A 16,863-nucleotide genomic window follows, 5' to 3' on the forward strand; every position below is an offset into this window, starting at 1 on the left:
GGTGGTGTCATCTGCATATCTGAGGTTATTGACATTGCTCCTGGCAATCTTAATTCCAGCTTGTGCTTCTTCCAGCCCAGCATTTCTCATGATATACTCTGCATATAAGTTAAATAAGCATGGTGACAATATACAGCCTTGACGTACTCCTTTTCCTATTTAAAACCAGTCTGTTGTTCCATGTCCAGTTCTAACTGTTGCATCCTGACCTGCATTTAGGTTTCTCAAGAGGCAGATCATATGGTCCAATATTCCCATCTCTTTCAGAATTTTCCACAGTTTATCATGATCCACACAGTCAAAGGCTTTGGCATAGTCAATAAAGCAGAAATAGATGTTTTTCTGGAACTCTCTTGCTTTTTTGATGATCCAGCGGATGTTCGCAATTTGATCTCTGGTTCCTCTGCCTTTTCTAAAATCAGCTTGAACATCTGGAAGTTCACGGTTCACATATTGCTGAAGCCTGACTTGGAGAATTTTGAGCATTACTTTACTAGCATGTGAGATGAGTACAATTGTGCGGTAGTTTGAGCATTTTTTGACATTGCCTTTCTTTGGGATTGGAATGAAAACTGACCTTTTCCAGTTCTGTGGCCACTGCTGAGCTTTCCAAATTTGCTGGCATATTGAGTGCAGCACTTTCACAGCATCATCTTTCAGGATTTGAAATAGTTCAACTGGAACTCCATTACATCCACTAGCTTTGTTCATAGTGATGCTCTCTAAGGCCCACTTGACTTCACATTCCAGAATGTCTGGCTCGAGGTGAGTGATCACATCATCTTGATTATCTGGGTCGTGAAGATCTTTTTTGTACAGTTCTTCTGTGTATTCTTGCCACCTCTTCTTAATATCTTCTGCTTCTGTTAGGTCCGTACCATTTCTGTCCTTTATCGAACCCATCTTTGCATGAAATGTTCCCTTGGTATCTCTAATTTTCTTGAAGAGATCTCTAGTCTTTCCCATTCTGTTGTTTTCCTCTATTTCTTTGCATTGATCACTGAGGAAGGCTTTCTTATCTCTCCTGGCTATTCTTTGGAACTCTGCATTGAAATGGGAATATCTTTCCTTTTCTCCTTTGCTTTTCACTTGTCTTTTTTCACCGCTATTTTTAAGGCCTCTTCAGACAGTCATTTTGCTTTTTTGCATTTCTTTTCTATGGGGATGGTCTTGATCCCTGTCTCCTGTACAATATCATGAACCTCCATCCATAGTTCATCAGGCACTCTATCAGATCTAGTCCCTTAAACCTATTTCTCACTTCCACTGTATAATCATAAGGGATTTGATTTAGGTCATACCTGAATGCTCTAGTGGTTTTCCCTAGTTTCTTGAATTTAAGTCTGAATTTGGCAATAAGGAGTCATGATCTGAACCACAGTCAGCTCCCGGTCTTGTTTTTGCTGATTGTATAGAGCTTCTCCATCTTTGGCTGCAAAGAATATAATCAATCTGATTTTGGTGTTGCCCATCTGGTGATGTCCATGTGTAGAGTCTCCTCTTGTGTTGTTGGAAGAGGGTGTTTGCTCTAACTAGTGTGTTCTCTTGGCAAAACTCTATTAGCCTTTGCCCTGCTTCATTCTGTACTCCAAGGCCAAATTTGCTTGTTACTCCAGGTGTTTCATGACCAACATAGACAACATATTAAAAAGCAGAGATATTGCTTTGCCAACAAAGGTCCATCTAGTCAAAGCTGTTTTTCCAGTAGTCATGTATGGATGTGAGAGTTGGACTATAAAGAAAGCTGAGTGCTGAAGAATTGATGTTTTTGAACTGTGGTTTTGAAGATTCTTGAGAGTCCCTTGGACTACAAGGAGATCCAACCAGTCCATCCTAAAGGAGATCAGTCCTGGGTGTTTATTGGGAGGACTGATGCTGAAGCTGAAATTCCAATATTTTGGCCATCTGATGTGCAGAACTGACTCATTGGAAGAGCCCCTGATGCTGGGAAAGATTGAAGGCAGGAGGAGAAGGGGATGACAGAGGATGAGATGATTGGATGGCATCATCAGCTTGATGGACATGAGTTTGAACAAGCTCTGGGAGTTGGTAATAGACAGGGAAGCCTGGTGTGCTGCAGTCCATGGGGTTGCAAAGAGTTGGACATGACTGAGCAACTGAACTGACTGAAGTTGCTTGAAAAGCAGGTGATTCAAGAAGGAAACTCTGACTTTCTCTGTCTCCCTAAAAAAAGCAGGAAATAAATTTTACATGAAGGGTGCACCCTCTGCATCTGGAGGGAGGACACCTTCATCACCAAAGATAGGGATTCAGAGCAGAGAAGCCTGTATTAATAAAACTTCTTACTTATTCTCATTTATCAACTCAAGCCAAGCTCAGTTTAGATTCTTCACCCAAAACATTTTTCCTGTCAATTCCTCACAGATATATTTCTCATTTTCCTAAAAAGTATATAAGCTGCCTGAATTGCTTATATATTCTTTGGCAATGCCAAAGAATGCTCAAACTACTGCACAATTGCACTCATCTCACACTCTAGTAAAGTAATGCTCAAAATTTTCCAAGCCAGGCTTCAACAGTACGTGAACCATGAAATTCCAGATGTTCAAACTGGATTTAGAAGAGGCAGAGGAACCAGAGATCAAATTGCCAACTTCCGTTGGATCATTGAAAAAGCAAGAGAGTTCCAGAAAAACATCTATTTCTGCTTTGTTCACTATGCCAAAGCCTTTAGCCGTGTGGATCAGAACAAACTGTGGAAAATTCTTCAAGAATTGGGAATACCAGTCCACCTGACTTGCCTCTTGAGAAATCTGTATGCAGGTCAGGAAGCAACAGATAGAACTGGATATGAAACAACAGACTGGTTCCAAATAAGGAATGGAGACTGAACTGAACTGAACTGATATAAGCTGCCTATTTTGGCCACTTAAGTTCTATTTCCATGGGACTTCCATGTGCAGAAATTAAAATGTAATTCTTTTTCTCCTGCTAATCTGCCTTGTGTCAATTTTATTATTAGTCCAACCATAAGAACTCAAGAGAGGTAAAGGGGGAAATGTCTCTCTAACTGACACTGGGTAGATGGTTGCACAACAATTCGAATGTACTTAATGCCACTAAATCATACACTTCAGTTCAGTTCAATTCAGTTGCTCAGTCATGTCCAACTCTTTGCAACCCCAAGGACTGCAGCACACCAGGCTTCCCTGTCCATCACCAACTCCCAGAGCTTGCTCAAACTCATGTCCATCAAGTTGGTGATGCTATCCAACCATTTCATCCTCTGTCATCCCCTTCTCCTCCTGCCTTTATCTTTACCAGAATCAGGGGCTTTTCCAATGAGTCAGTTCTTCACATCAGGATTGCCAGAGTATTGGAGTTTCAGCTTCAGCATCAGTCCTTCCAATGAACACCCAGGACTGATTTCCTTTAGGATGGACTGGTTGGATCTCCTTGCAGTCCAAGGGACTCTCAAGAGTCTTCTCCAACACCACAGTTCAAATCCATCAATTCTTTGGTGCTCAGCTTTCTTTATAGTCCAACTCTCACATCCATACATGACTATTGGAAAAACCATAGCTTTGACTAGATGGACCTTTGTTGGCAAAGTAACGTCTCTGCTTTTTAATATGCTGTCTAAGTTGTTCATAGCTTTTCTTCCAAGGAGCAAGTGACTTTTAATTTCATGGCTGCAGTCACCATCTGCAGTGATTTTGGAGCCTAAGAAAATAAAGTCTGGCCTTGTTTCCATTGTTTCCCCATCTGTTTGCCATGAAGTGATGGGACCAGATGCCATTATCTTAGTTTTTTGAATGTCGAGATTTAAGCCAGCTTTTTCACTCTCCTCTTTCACTTTCATCAAGAGACTCTTTAGTTCCTCTTCACTTTCTTCCATAAGGGTGGTGTCATCTGCATATCTGTGTACAAGGGAGAAGAATTTGCCACCCCAAAATATCTCTGGCATGCAGCTTTTTTCCAAGACAATCAGAAAATATAGAAGACTCAAGAAGTCTTTTTGTCTCCCCCTTAGCTGCTCAAAGAATTTAAATAAAGGGCTTGTTTTCAAAATAGAGCTATGACCAGAGATATCTGCAAAGCATATGGGCTAAGTGTGGTGGTGGGAATCAGCGAGGATGTAGAGATCAGGGTCCACTCTCTGTCCCATAGTCTCCACATGACCCATCAAAATTTATTTACCAGACATTTGCTTTTCTATCTCTATATAAATTGCCTTCCTTCCCTGTGAATCCCTAAACCCCTACCCCCAACATCTTCTTTTGTTTTTATCTGAAAATGGTATTTAAAGTGAGAGTTTATGCTATTTTGGCAAATTACTTAGTTTTGGATTATTAAACTTTTGTATGATTTTCTTCCACTAACTTGTATCATGTCAATTTAATTCTTAGACCAGCCAGAAGAACCTAGATGGGTAGAGAAAAATTTCTTCCTCCCCAACACATGAAAAGGAAAAAAGCTACCCCTCTGAAAGACGGTCATATCTTTAGGATTATACCTTTTTCAGTGTAAGTGATAATATATGGAAGTAGGAGGAGTAATCTGGGGAGAGTTATACATAACATATGATAGTGATACTTATTTTACTAGTTTTTGTTTCTTTGTTCAAATTATAAGAGTTAATGAGTTTGCATTTAGAAACTCATTTTTTAGAGTCTTTACTAAGAAAATTGGGGCTGACTCCATTTCAAGATAATAAAATGATACTGATGAATCTATTTCCAGGGCAGGAATAGAGACACAGGCATGATGAACAGACTTGAGGACACAGTGGGGGAAGGAGAGGGTGGGATGAATTAAGAAAGTATTACTGACATATATACACTACGTTGTGTAAAATAGCCAGTGGGCAGCTGCTGTACGGATACAACGAGCTCAGCCTGGAGCTCTGTGACAACCTAGAGGGGTAGGATGGGGCCAGGGATGTGGGGGAGGCTCAGGAGGGCGGGGACATATGTGCACGTGTGGCTGATTCACTTGGTGTTTGGCAAAAACCAACACAACATTGTAAAGCAATTATCCTCCAATTTTAAAAAAAGTTTAATGACATGGCAGAACTTGGACACTTCTAGTATAGGAGATTCATTTCAGAGATTTCAGTCAGAAAATAGCAATATTGAGAGACATCTGGGGAGTGATGATTTATCCAGTGGAGTAAGCACCTGCCTTTGCCCTTTGTACTTTAAATGCTTGTCCTTCCCAGGTGCCTGGGGTAGTCATATCAGCTATCACTCCACGGAACAGAGTTCACGTCCTTGTTTTAACTAAGTCTCTATTCACAGTCTGTGTATTAAAACCAACACATGCACAATCTAGTTCATTGAGCAACTAGACAGAAAACTAGGAAAGATACAGAAGAACTCAACAAGACCATCATTCAACAAGACTGAACAAACATTTACAGAACACTCCATTGAAGAACAGCGGAACACATCTTCTTTTCAAATACACTTGGAACATATACCAAGATACATGGTACCTAGAGTGGTAAAGATAACACTACGCACCCAGTACAATGGCCCAAATCCAAAAATCTGACAACACCAAATGCTGCTGAGTGTATGGAGTAACAGGAGTTTCTCAGGTTCCTCAGACACCTGGGACCTAGAAGCAGGTAGCCTGGATTGAAATCTGGCTCTGCCACTTAAAGTATGACTTTGACCCAAGTCATCAGCCTCTCAGAAGCTCATACTTTCCATCTGTGAGTGGAAATAGTAATAACTATTTTCTCTTAAAGCTGTTGCAATTTTTAAGCTACACTGAATTTTCCCAAACTTAACTCATCCATGTAACCAGCACCTTGATCACGAAACAGAACATTTCCCTGACTCCAGACGTGATTCTGTGCTCTCTTCTTGTCATTATGTCCCAAAGTACCACCTTCTTTACAGATTAACTTTGCCTGCTTTGTACCTCATCTCAATGAAGTCATGTAACATGTCCATTTTTGTATTTGGCATCTTTCTTTAACACTATGTTCAGAGATTTATCCATTGTATGTAATTATAAATTCTTCATTCACATTACTGTTATAGTATTGCACTGTGTGTTTAAAATTCAGTTCTTTATGGGCATTTAAGACCGTAGAGTTGTTTGGGGGATTGAGTGATATGTACTGAACTCTCACAAACTAAAAACAGACCACATCTGGTTTTGTTTGGTATTGCATTCCTGATGCACAAATGCAGTAGGATCTTAAAAATACATCTTCAATAAAGAAGCATTTTTTATTCTCTAAACATATTGCCTTTAAAAACTGAAATATATCTGACATAAATATTAGTTTCAGGCATACTACATATTGATTTGATATTTGCATACATTATGAAATGAATGAACACTGAGATAAGTAACCACCTGTCTCCACACAGAGTTACTACAATATTATTGACTACATGTCTTATACTATAAAGTTCATCCCCATAGCTTAGTTTATAACTGGAGGTTTGTACCTCTGAGTCCCCTTCGCCATTTTCACCCCTCCACCATGGGCTTCACTCCTAGCAACCACCAGTCAGTTCTCTGTACCTGTAAGCCAGCTTTCATTTTGTTTGGTTTAGTTTTTTAGATTCTACATGTAAGTGAAATCATATGTGTCTGTCTTTGTCTGATTTATTTCACTTAGCATTGTACTATCTACAATTCATTCATGTTGTCACAAATGACAAGATTTCTTTGTATGACTGAGTAATAGTCCACTGTACATATACCACATCTTCTTCATCCATTTATCTTTTGATGGACTCTTAGGCTGCTTCCATGTCTTGGTTATTGTAAATAATACTGCTATGTACATTAGGGTGTGCATATCTTCTCAAATTAATGTGTTTTTTTTTTTCGTTTGAGTAAATACCCAGAAGTAAAATTGTTGGATCATATGGTAGTTCTATATTTAACTTTTTGAGGCACTCTATACTGTTTTCTATAGTGGGTGCTATGGAATTTACAATGTCACCAACAGTACATGAAGCCTCCCTTTTCTCCATATCCTCACTAACATTTGTTATTTGTTGGCTTTTAGAAGGTAGTCATTCTGACAGGTGTGTGGTGTCATCTTACTGGGATTTAATTTTCATTTCCCTGATGATTAATGATGTTGACATTTTTTCATATGTCTGTTGGCTGTATATATTCTTTGGAAAAATGTCTCTTTGGGTCTCTGTTCATATCTTACTCAGGTTTGTTTTTGATGTTGAATTGTCTGAGTTTTTCTTTTGTGTTGGAAATTAACCCCTTATTGGATATATCATCTGTAAATATCTTCAGTAAGCTACCTTTTCATTTTGTTCATAGTTTCCTTTGCTGTGCAAAAGCTTTTTAGTTCGATGTAGTCTCATTTGTTTATTTTTGCTTTTGCTTCCCTTGCCTGAGAAGATAGAGCCAAAAAAAATGTTGCTAAGATCAAAGTCAAAGAGCATGCTGCCTGTGTTTTTTCCTAGAAGATTCATGGTTTCAGTTCTTACATTTAAGTCTCTATCCATTTTGAGTTTATTTTTGAATATGGTGTGAGAAAATAGTCCATTTTGATTCTTTTGCATGTAGCTGTCCAGTTTTCCCAGCACAATTTATTGAAGAAGCTGTCTTTTTCTCATTGTATAATCTTGCCTCCCTTGTCATAGATTAATTGACCATAAAAGTATGTGTTTATTTCTGGGCCTTCTGTTCTGTTTCATTGATCTATGTGTCTGTTTTTGTGCCAGTACTATACTGTCTGGATTACTATAGCTTTATAGTATAGTTTGAAGTCAGGGAATACAATGCCTCTGGCTTTGTTCTTTCTCAAGATTGCTTTGTCTATTGGAGGTCTTTTGTGTTTCCACACAAATTTTAGAGTTATTTCTTCTAGTTCTGTGAAAAATGCAATTGGTATTTTGATAGGGATTGCATTGACTCTGTAGATTGCCTTTGGTAGTATGGACATTTTAGCGTTATTAACTCTTCCAACTCACGAGCATGGTTTATCTTTTCAATTGTTTGTATCACTTTCATTTTCATTAGTGTGCTATAGTTTTCAGAGTATAAGCATTTTACCTAGTTCAGTTCAGTTCTGTTTAGTTCAGGCTCTCAGTTGTGTCCGACTCTTTGTGACCCCATGAATCACAGCACGCCAGGCCTCCCTATCCATTACCAATTCCCGGAGTCCAACCAAACCCATGTCTATTGAGTTGGTGCTGCCATTCAGACATCTCATCTGCTGTCATCCCCTTCTTCTCCTGCCCTCAATCTTTCCCAGCATCAGGGTCTTTTCAAATGAGTCAACTCTTCACATAAGGTGGCCAGAGTATTGGAGTTTCAGCTTCAGCATCAGTCCTTCCAATGAACACCAGGACTTATCTCCTTTAGGATGGACTGGTTGGACCTCCTTGCAGTCCAAGGGACTCTCAAGAGTCTTCTCCAACACCACAGTTCAAAAGCATCAATTCTTCAGCACTCAGTTTCCTTCACAGTCCAACTCTCACATCCATACATGACCACTGGAAAAACCATAGCCTTGACTAGACGGACCTTTGTTGGCAAAGTAATGTCTCTGCTTTTTAGTATGCTATCTAGGTTGGTCATGACTTTCCTTCCAAGGAGTAAGAGTCTTTTAATTTCATTGCTGCAATCACCATCTGCAGTGATTTTAGAGCCCAGAAAAATTAAGTCTGACACTGTTTCCCCTGTTTCCCCATCTATTTACCATGAAGTGATGGGACCGGATGCCATGATCTTAGTTTTCTGAATGTTGAGCTTTAAGCCAACTTTTTCACTCTCCTCTTTCACTTTCATCAAGAGGCTTTTTAGTTCCTCTTCACTTTCTGCCATAAGGGTGGTGTCATCTGCATATCTGAGGTTATTGATATTTCTCCTGGCAATCCTGATTCCAGCTTGTGCTTCTTCCAGCCCAGCGTTTCTCATGATGTACTCTGCATATAAGTCAAATAAGCAGGGTGACAATATACAGCCTTGACGTACTCCTTTTCCTATTTGGAACCAGTCTGTTGTTCCATGTCCAGTTCTAACTGTTGCTTCCTGACCTGCATACAGGTTTCTCAAGAGGCAGGTCAGGTGGTCTGGTATGCCCATTCCTTTCAGAATTTTCCACAGTTTAATGTGATCCACACAGTCGTTGGTTAGATTTATTCCTAGGTATTTTATTCTTTTTGATGTGATTGTACATAGGGTTCTTTTTTAAATTTCTTTTTGTCACAGTTTGCTATTAGTGGATAGAAATGCTTCAGATTTACATATATTAACTTTGTATCCTGGAACTTCACCAACCAAGCTCATTTATTACTTCTAATAGTTTTTTAGTGGGCATCTCTAGGATTGTCTATATATAGTATTATGTCATTTAAAGTGCCAAACAGTGACAGTTTTACTTCTTCCTTTCCAATTATTTTCCCTTATTTCTTTTCTATGTCTGATTGCTGTGACTTCCAATACAATACTGAATAAAAGTGGTGAGACTGGGCATCCTTGTCATGTTCCTGATTTTAGAGGAAATGCTCTCATCTTTTTGTGGATGACTGTGATGTTAGTTGTGGCTTTGTCATATACGGCCATATACGTTGCATTTAAAATCAATGAATGCCCCAACATTCGAATCATAGGAGTCCCAGAAGAACAAGACAAACAGAAAGGCCATGAGAAGATACTCAAGGAGATAATAGTTGAAAAGTTCCCCAAAATGGGGAAGGAAATAGCCACCCAAGTCCAAGAAACCCAGAGAGTCCCAAACAGGATAAACCCAAGGCAAAACACCCCAAGACACATATTAATCAAATTAACAAAGATCAAACACAAAAACCAAATATTAAAAGCAGCAAGGGAGAAACAACAAATAACACACAAAGGGATTGCCATAAGGATAACAGCTGACCTTTCAATAGAAACCCTCCAGGCCAGAAGGGAATGGCAGGACATACTTAAAGTAATGAAACAGAATAACCTACAACTCAGATTACTGTACCCAGCAAGGATTTCATTCAGATATGAAGGAGAATTTAAAAGCTTTACAGACAAGCAAAAGCTGAGAGAATTCAGCACCACCAAACCAGCTCTTCAACAAATGCTAAAGGATCTTCTCTAGACAGGAAACACAGAAAGGTTGTGTGAACGTGAACCCAAAACAACAAAGCAAATGGCAACAGGACGATTCTTATCAATAATTGCCTTAAATGTAAATGGGTTGAATGCCCCAACCAAAAGACAAAGACTGGCTGAATGGATACAAAAGCAAGACCCCTATATATGCTGTCTACAAGAGACCCACCTCAAAGCAAGGGACACATACAGACTGAAAGTGAAGGGCTGGAAAAAAATATTCCATGCAAACGGAGACCAAAAGAAAGCAGGAGTCGCAATACTTATATCAGATAAAATAAACTTCAAAATAAAGGCTGTGAAAAGAGACAAAGAAGGACACTACATGATGATCAAAGGAGCAATCCAAGAAGAAGATATAGCAATTATAAATATATGTGCACCCAACATAGGAACACTGCAATATGTAAGGCAAATGCTAACAAGAATGAAGGGGAAAATTAACAATAACACAATAATAGTGGGAGACTTTAAGACCCCACTCACATCTATGGACAGATCAACTAAACAGAAAATTAACAAGGACATACAAACTTTAAATGACACAATGGACCAGCTAGACCTAATTGATATCTATAGGACATTTCACCCCAAAACCATCAATTTCACCTTTTTCTCAAGTGCACATGGAACCTTCTCCAGAATAGATCACATCCTGGGCCATAAATCTAGCCTTGGTAAATTCAAAAAAATTGAAATCATTCCAGTCATCTTTTCTGACCACAATGCAGTAAGACTAGATCTCAATTACAGTAAAAAAAAAAATATTAAAAATTCAAACATATGGAGGCTAAATAACACGCTTCTGAATAACCAACAAATCATAGAAGAAATCAAAAAAGAAATCAAAATATGCATAGAAACAAATGAAAATGAAAACACAACAACCCAAAACCTATGGGACACTGTAAAAGCAGTGCTAAGGGGAAGGTTCACAGCATTATAGGCTTACCTCAAGAAACAAGAAAAAAGTCAAATAAATAACCTAACTCTACACCTAAAGCAACTAGAGAAGGAAGAAATGATTAATAGTTAATAGAAGGAAAGAAATGTTAAAAAGTAGGACAGAAATAAATGAAAAAGAAACAAAAGAGACCATAGCAAAAATCAACAAAGCTAAAAGCTGTTGTTTTGAAAAGGTAAATAAAATTGACAAGCCGTTAGCCAGACTCATCAAGAAACAAAGGGAGAAGAACCAAATCAACAAAATTAGAAATGAAAATGGAGAGATCACAACAGACAACTCTGAAATACAAAGGATCATAAGAGACCACTACCAGCAGCTCTATGCCAATAAAATGGACAACTTGGAAGAAATGGACAAATTCCTAGAAAAGTATAACTTTCCAAAACTGAACCAGGAAGAAATAGAAGATCTTAACAGACCCATCACAAGCACGGAAATCGAAACTGTAATCAGAAATTTTCCAGCAAACAAAAGCCCAGGACCAGATGGCTTCACAGCTGAATTCTACCAAAAATTTAGAGAAGAGCTAAAACCTATCTTACTCAAACTCTTCCAGAAAATTGCAGAAGAAGGCAAACTTCCAAACTCATTCTATGAGGCCACCATCACCCTAATTCCAAAACCAGACAAGGATGCCACAGAAAAGAAAACTACAGGCCAATATCACTGATGAACATAGATGCAAAAATCCTTAACAAAATTCTAGCAAACAGAATCCAACTACATATTTAAAAGATCATACATTATGACCAAGTGGGCTTTATCCCAGGAAAGCAATGATTCTTTAATATCCACAAATCATCAATGTAATACACCACATCAACAAATTAAAAGATAAAAACCGTATGATTATCTCAATAGATGCAGGAAAAGCCTTTGACAAAATTCAACATCCATTCATGATAAAAACTCTCCAGGAAGCAGGAATAGAAGGAACATACCTCAACGTAATAAAAGCTATATATGACAAACCCACAGCAAACATTATCCTCAATGGTGAAAAATTGAAAGCATTTCCCCTAAAATCAGGAACAAGACAAGGGTGCCCACTCTCACCACTACTATTCAACATAGTTGTGGAAGTATTGGCCACAGCAATCAGAGCAGGAAAAGAAATAAAAGGAATCAGATAGGAAAAGAAGTGAAACTCTCACTGTTTGCAGGTGACATGATCCTCTACATAGAAAACCGTAAAGACTCTATCAGAAAATTACTAGAGCTAATCAATGAATATAGTAAAGTTGCAGGATATAAAATTAACACACAGAAATCCCTTGCATTCCTATACACTAACAATGAGAAAACAGAAAGAGAAATTAAGGAAACAATACCATTCACCATTGCAACAAAAAGAATAAAATAATTAGGGGTATATCTACCTAAAGAAACAAAAGACCTATACATAGAAAACTATAAAACACTGATGAAAGAAATCAAAGAGGACACAAATAGATGGAGAAATATACCATGTTCATGGATTGGAAGACTCAAAATTGTGAAAATGGCTATACTACCCAAAGCAATCTATAGATTCAATGCAACCCCTATCAAGCTACCAACAGTATTCTTCACAGCACTAGGACAAATAATTTCACAATTTGTATGGAAATACAAAAAACCTCAAATAGCCAAAGCAATCTTGAGAAAAAAGGATGGAACTGGAGGAATCAACCTGCCTGACTTCAGGCTCTACTACAAAGCCACAGTCATCAAGACAGTATGTTACTGGCACAAAGACAGAAATATAGATCAATGGAACAGAATAGAAAGCCCAGAGATAAATCCACATACCTATGGACACCTTATCTTCGACAAAGGAGGCAAGAATATACAATGGAAAAAAGACAACCTCTTTAACAAGTGGTGCTGGGAAAACTGGTCAACCACTTGTAAAACAATGAAACTAGAACACTTCGTAACACCATACACAAAAATAAGCTCAAAATGGATTAAAGATCTAAATGTAAGACCAGAAACTCCTAGAGGAGAACATAGGCAAAACACTCTCTGACATAAATCACAGCAGGATCCTCTATGACCCACCTCCCAGAATATTGGAAATAAAAGCAAAAATAAACAAATGAGACCTAATGAAACTTAAAAGCTTTTGCACAACAAAGGAAACTATTAGCAAGGTGAAAAGACAGCCCTCAGATTGGGAGAAAATAATAGCAAATGAAGAAACAGACAAAGGATTAATCTCAAAAATATACAAGCAACTCCTGCAGCTCAATTCCAGAAAAATAAATGACCCAATCAAAAAATGGGCCAAAGAACTAAACAGACATTTCTCCAAAGAAGACATACAGATGGCTAACAAACACATGAAAAGATGCTCAACATCACTCATCATCAGAGAAATGCAAATCAAAACCACAATGAGGTACCATTACACACCAGTCAGAATGGCTGCTATCCAAAAGTCTACAAGCAATAAATGCTGGAGAGGGTGTGGAGAAAAGGGAACCATCTTACACTGTTGGTGGGAATGCAAACTAGTACAGCCACTCTGGAGAACAGTGTGGAGATTCCTTAAAAAACTGGAAATAGAACTGCCATATCACCCAGCAATTCCACTCCTGGGCGTACACACTGAGGAAACCAGATCTGAAAGAGACACATGCACCCCAATGTTCATCACAGCACTGTTTATAATAGCCAGGACATGGAAGCAACCTAGATGCCCATCAGCAGACGAATGGATAAGAAAGCTGTGGTACATATACACCATGGAATATTACTCAGCCATTAAAAAGAGTTCATTTGAATCAGTTCTAATGAGATGGATGAAACTGGAGCCCTTTATACAGAGTGAAGTAAGCAAGAAAGATAAAGACCAATACAGTATACTAACGCATATATATGGAATGTAAAAAGATGGTAACAATAACCCAATATGCAAAACAGAAAAAGAGACACAGATGTACAGAACAGACTTTGGGACTCTGCGGGAGAAGGCGAGGGTGGGATGTTCTGAGAGAACAGCATTGAAACAAGTATACTATCAAGTGTGAAACAGACCACCAGCCCAGGTTGGATGCATGAGACAAGTGCTCAGGGCTGGTGCACTGGGAAGACCCAGAGGGATGGGATGGGTAGGGAGGTGGGAGGGGGGCTCAGGATGGGGAACACATGTAAATCCATGGCTGATTCATGTCAATGTATGGCAAAAACTACTGCAATATTGTAAAGTAATTAGCCTCCAATGAATAAAAGTAAATGAAAAAAAAATAATAAAATAAAGTAAAATAAAATAAAATAAAATAAATGAAAAAGACTACCACACTATGGTAGTAGTATGCTATGCTAAAAATCATATTATTGTAAGAATAAATAAATGCTTGTTATCTAAAATGAAGATTTGTAGTTTATTTCCAAAGATAAACACATTACTCTGATCATTTCCTTGCATTGAACTCTTCTGTTAATAAACCAGGGGGACTCTCAGAGAGCAAAGCACTCTAACAAAATATATAAGCCTTTCATAATTTTAGTTCCTTTATTTTTTCCCATATCTATTATTTCTCTCTCTCTACATTTTGTCTAGAGAAAAGAATGCTTGATTTTTTTTTTACATTTAAAATAGGTATTTCTTCCATAGCGCATACAAACAAAAAATCCCAATCTTCTCTGGGCATTGTCTTCTTCAGCTATCCATGTGAAAATGAAACCTCTCAAGACTCTGACCTTTATCTTCAAAGCCAGTGTGAGTTACAAAAGAGACTTTACAGTTTTTTCAGCTCTAAATTCAGATCAGTTTGAACCATCTGCTTCATTTAGGATTCTCTTAAAAGGAAATTTCAAATGTTTATAATACAAAAGACTTTAGGGGAAAAAAACAAGTCCTCCCTGTTTAGATCTAGGAGATCTTGTAAAATTTTAGAATTTCTCAAATATAAAGTCTTCCTATCTCCATTTCATTCAAGATAACACATCTTGTATTCAGATAAATCTTGAAACGAGTTACTCAACATTTCCATTGTAGGCACTTATAGGTAACTTCAAACATGTTAGCACTGAAGGAGTACTGACCCAGGATTAAGCAATAGTACTCCTGATTTAATCAAACAGAGTCACCCACTGATCACTTCTGACCTCCAGACTTACAATACTTTTCACCCTTCTCCCAGTTTCTTTGATGATTTTTTATAAATTCTAGAAATTTATCTGACAGATTATTGATAACAGTGCTAGGCAGCAATGATGCTGACAGGGAAGAGGAGCTGCAGAAATATCCTCATGCAAAGTCTAGACTTTCCCCTAGTCATTTGCTGGGGAGGATGTCAGCAGAAGCTAAGAACTTTCAACAAGAAGAGGGAATGAGACTTCCCTGGGTAAAGGGCAGGAGATGGAAGGGTAAATGGACTGATCCTCTCTGTTAATCATGTCCCTCCTGCTATCAGAATATAATGTGGGGGTAACTGTGCTGTTTATCAGATGGTTAAAATTAGGAGACGAGTATATGAGGCTTTGATAGAGGCAGGGTTTTCTTACGCTATATAAGCTTTGGTCCAAAAACCATTTTAAATATATTCAAATACATTTTATTTCTCCAAGAGATCTTCCCAACCTGGGGATCGAACCCAGGTCTCCCACATTGCAGGTGGATTCTTCACCAGCTGAGCCACCAGGGAAGCCCTAAATATATATATATATATATATATATACATACACACATGATCTGACTGGCAGCAACTGTTGTTGTTGTAACAGTTGTTCAGTCGCTGTCATGTCCAACTCTTTGCCACCCCATGGACTATAGCCTGACAGGCTCCTCGGTCCAAGGGATTTCCCAGGCAAGAATACTCTTTCCTGAAAAGTGGTATTTGGTCCAGACAACAGATGTTCTTTGAAGAAGTTGATCGTGTGTGTACTAAGTCGCTTCAGTCGTGTCTGACTCTTTGCAACCCTATGGACTGTAGCCTACCAGGCTCCTCTGTCTATGGGATTTCCCCAGTAAAAATACTGGAGTGGGTTGCATGCCCTTCTCCATGGGACCTTCCTGATCCAGGAATCAAACCCTGGTTTCCCACGCTGTGGTCAGATTCTTTACTCTCCGGAGCCACATGAGAAGCCATATACGTATGTATATACATATACATATACACGAGAAATGCCAGGCTGGATGAATTACAAGCTGTAATCAAGATAGGCAGGAGAAACATCAACAGCCTCAGACATGCAGATGATACCACTCTAATGGCAGAAAGTGAAGAGGAACTAAAGAGCCTCTTGAGGGTGAAGGAAGAGAGTGAATGAGCCAACTTAAGACTAAATACTAAAAAAAACTAAGATCATGGCATCCTGCCCCATTCAGTTCAGTTCAGTTGCTCAGTCGTGTCCGACGCTTTGTGATCCCATGAACTGCAGCATGCCAGGCCTCCCTGTCCATCACAATCTCCCAGAGTTTACTCAAACTCATGCCCATCGAGTCGGTGATGCCATCCAGCCATCTCATCCTCTGTCGTCCCCTTCTCCTCCTGCCCCCAATCCCTCCAAGCATCAGGGTCTTTTCAAATGAGTCAACTCTTCACATAAGGTGGCCAAAGTATTGGACTTTCAGCTTCAGCATCAGTCCTTCCAATGAATATTCAGGACTTATCTCTTTCAGGATGGACTGGTTGGATCTCCTTGTGGTCCAAGGGACTCTCAAGAATCTTCTCCAACACCACATTTCAAAAGCATCAATTTTTCAGTGCTCAGCTTTCTTCACAGTCCAACTCTCACATCCATACATGACCACTGGAAAAACCATAGCCTTGACTAGATGGACCTTTGTTGGCAAAGTAATGTCTCTGCTTTTTAATATGCTGTCAAGGTTGGTCACAGCT

The sequence above is a fragment of the Dama dama genome, chromosome 20, assembly GCF_033118175.1.
Source record: "Dama dama isolate Ldn47 chromosome 20, ASM3311817v1, whole genome shotgun sequence".
NCBI lineage: Eukaryota > Metazoa > Chordata > Mammalia > Artiodactyla > Cervidae > Dama > Dama dama.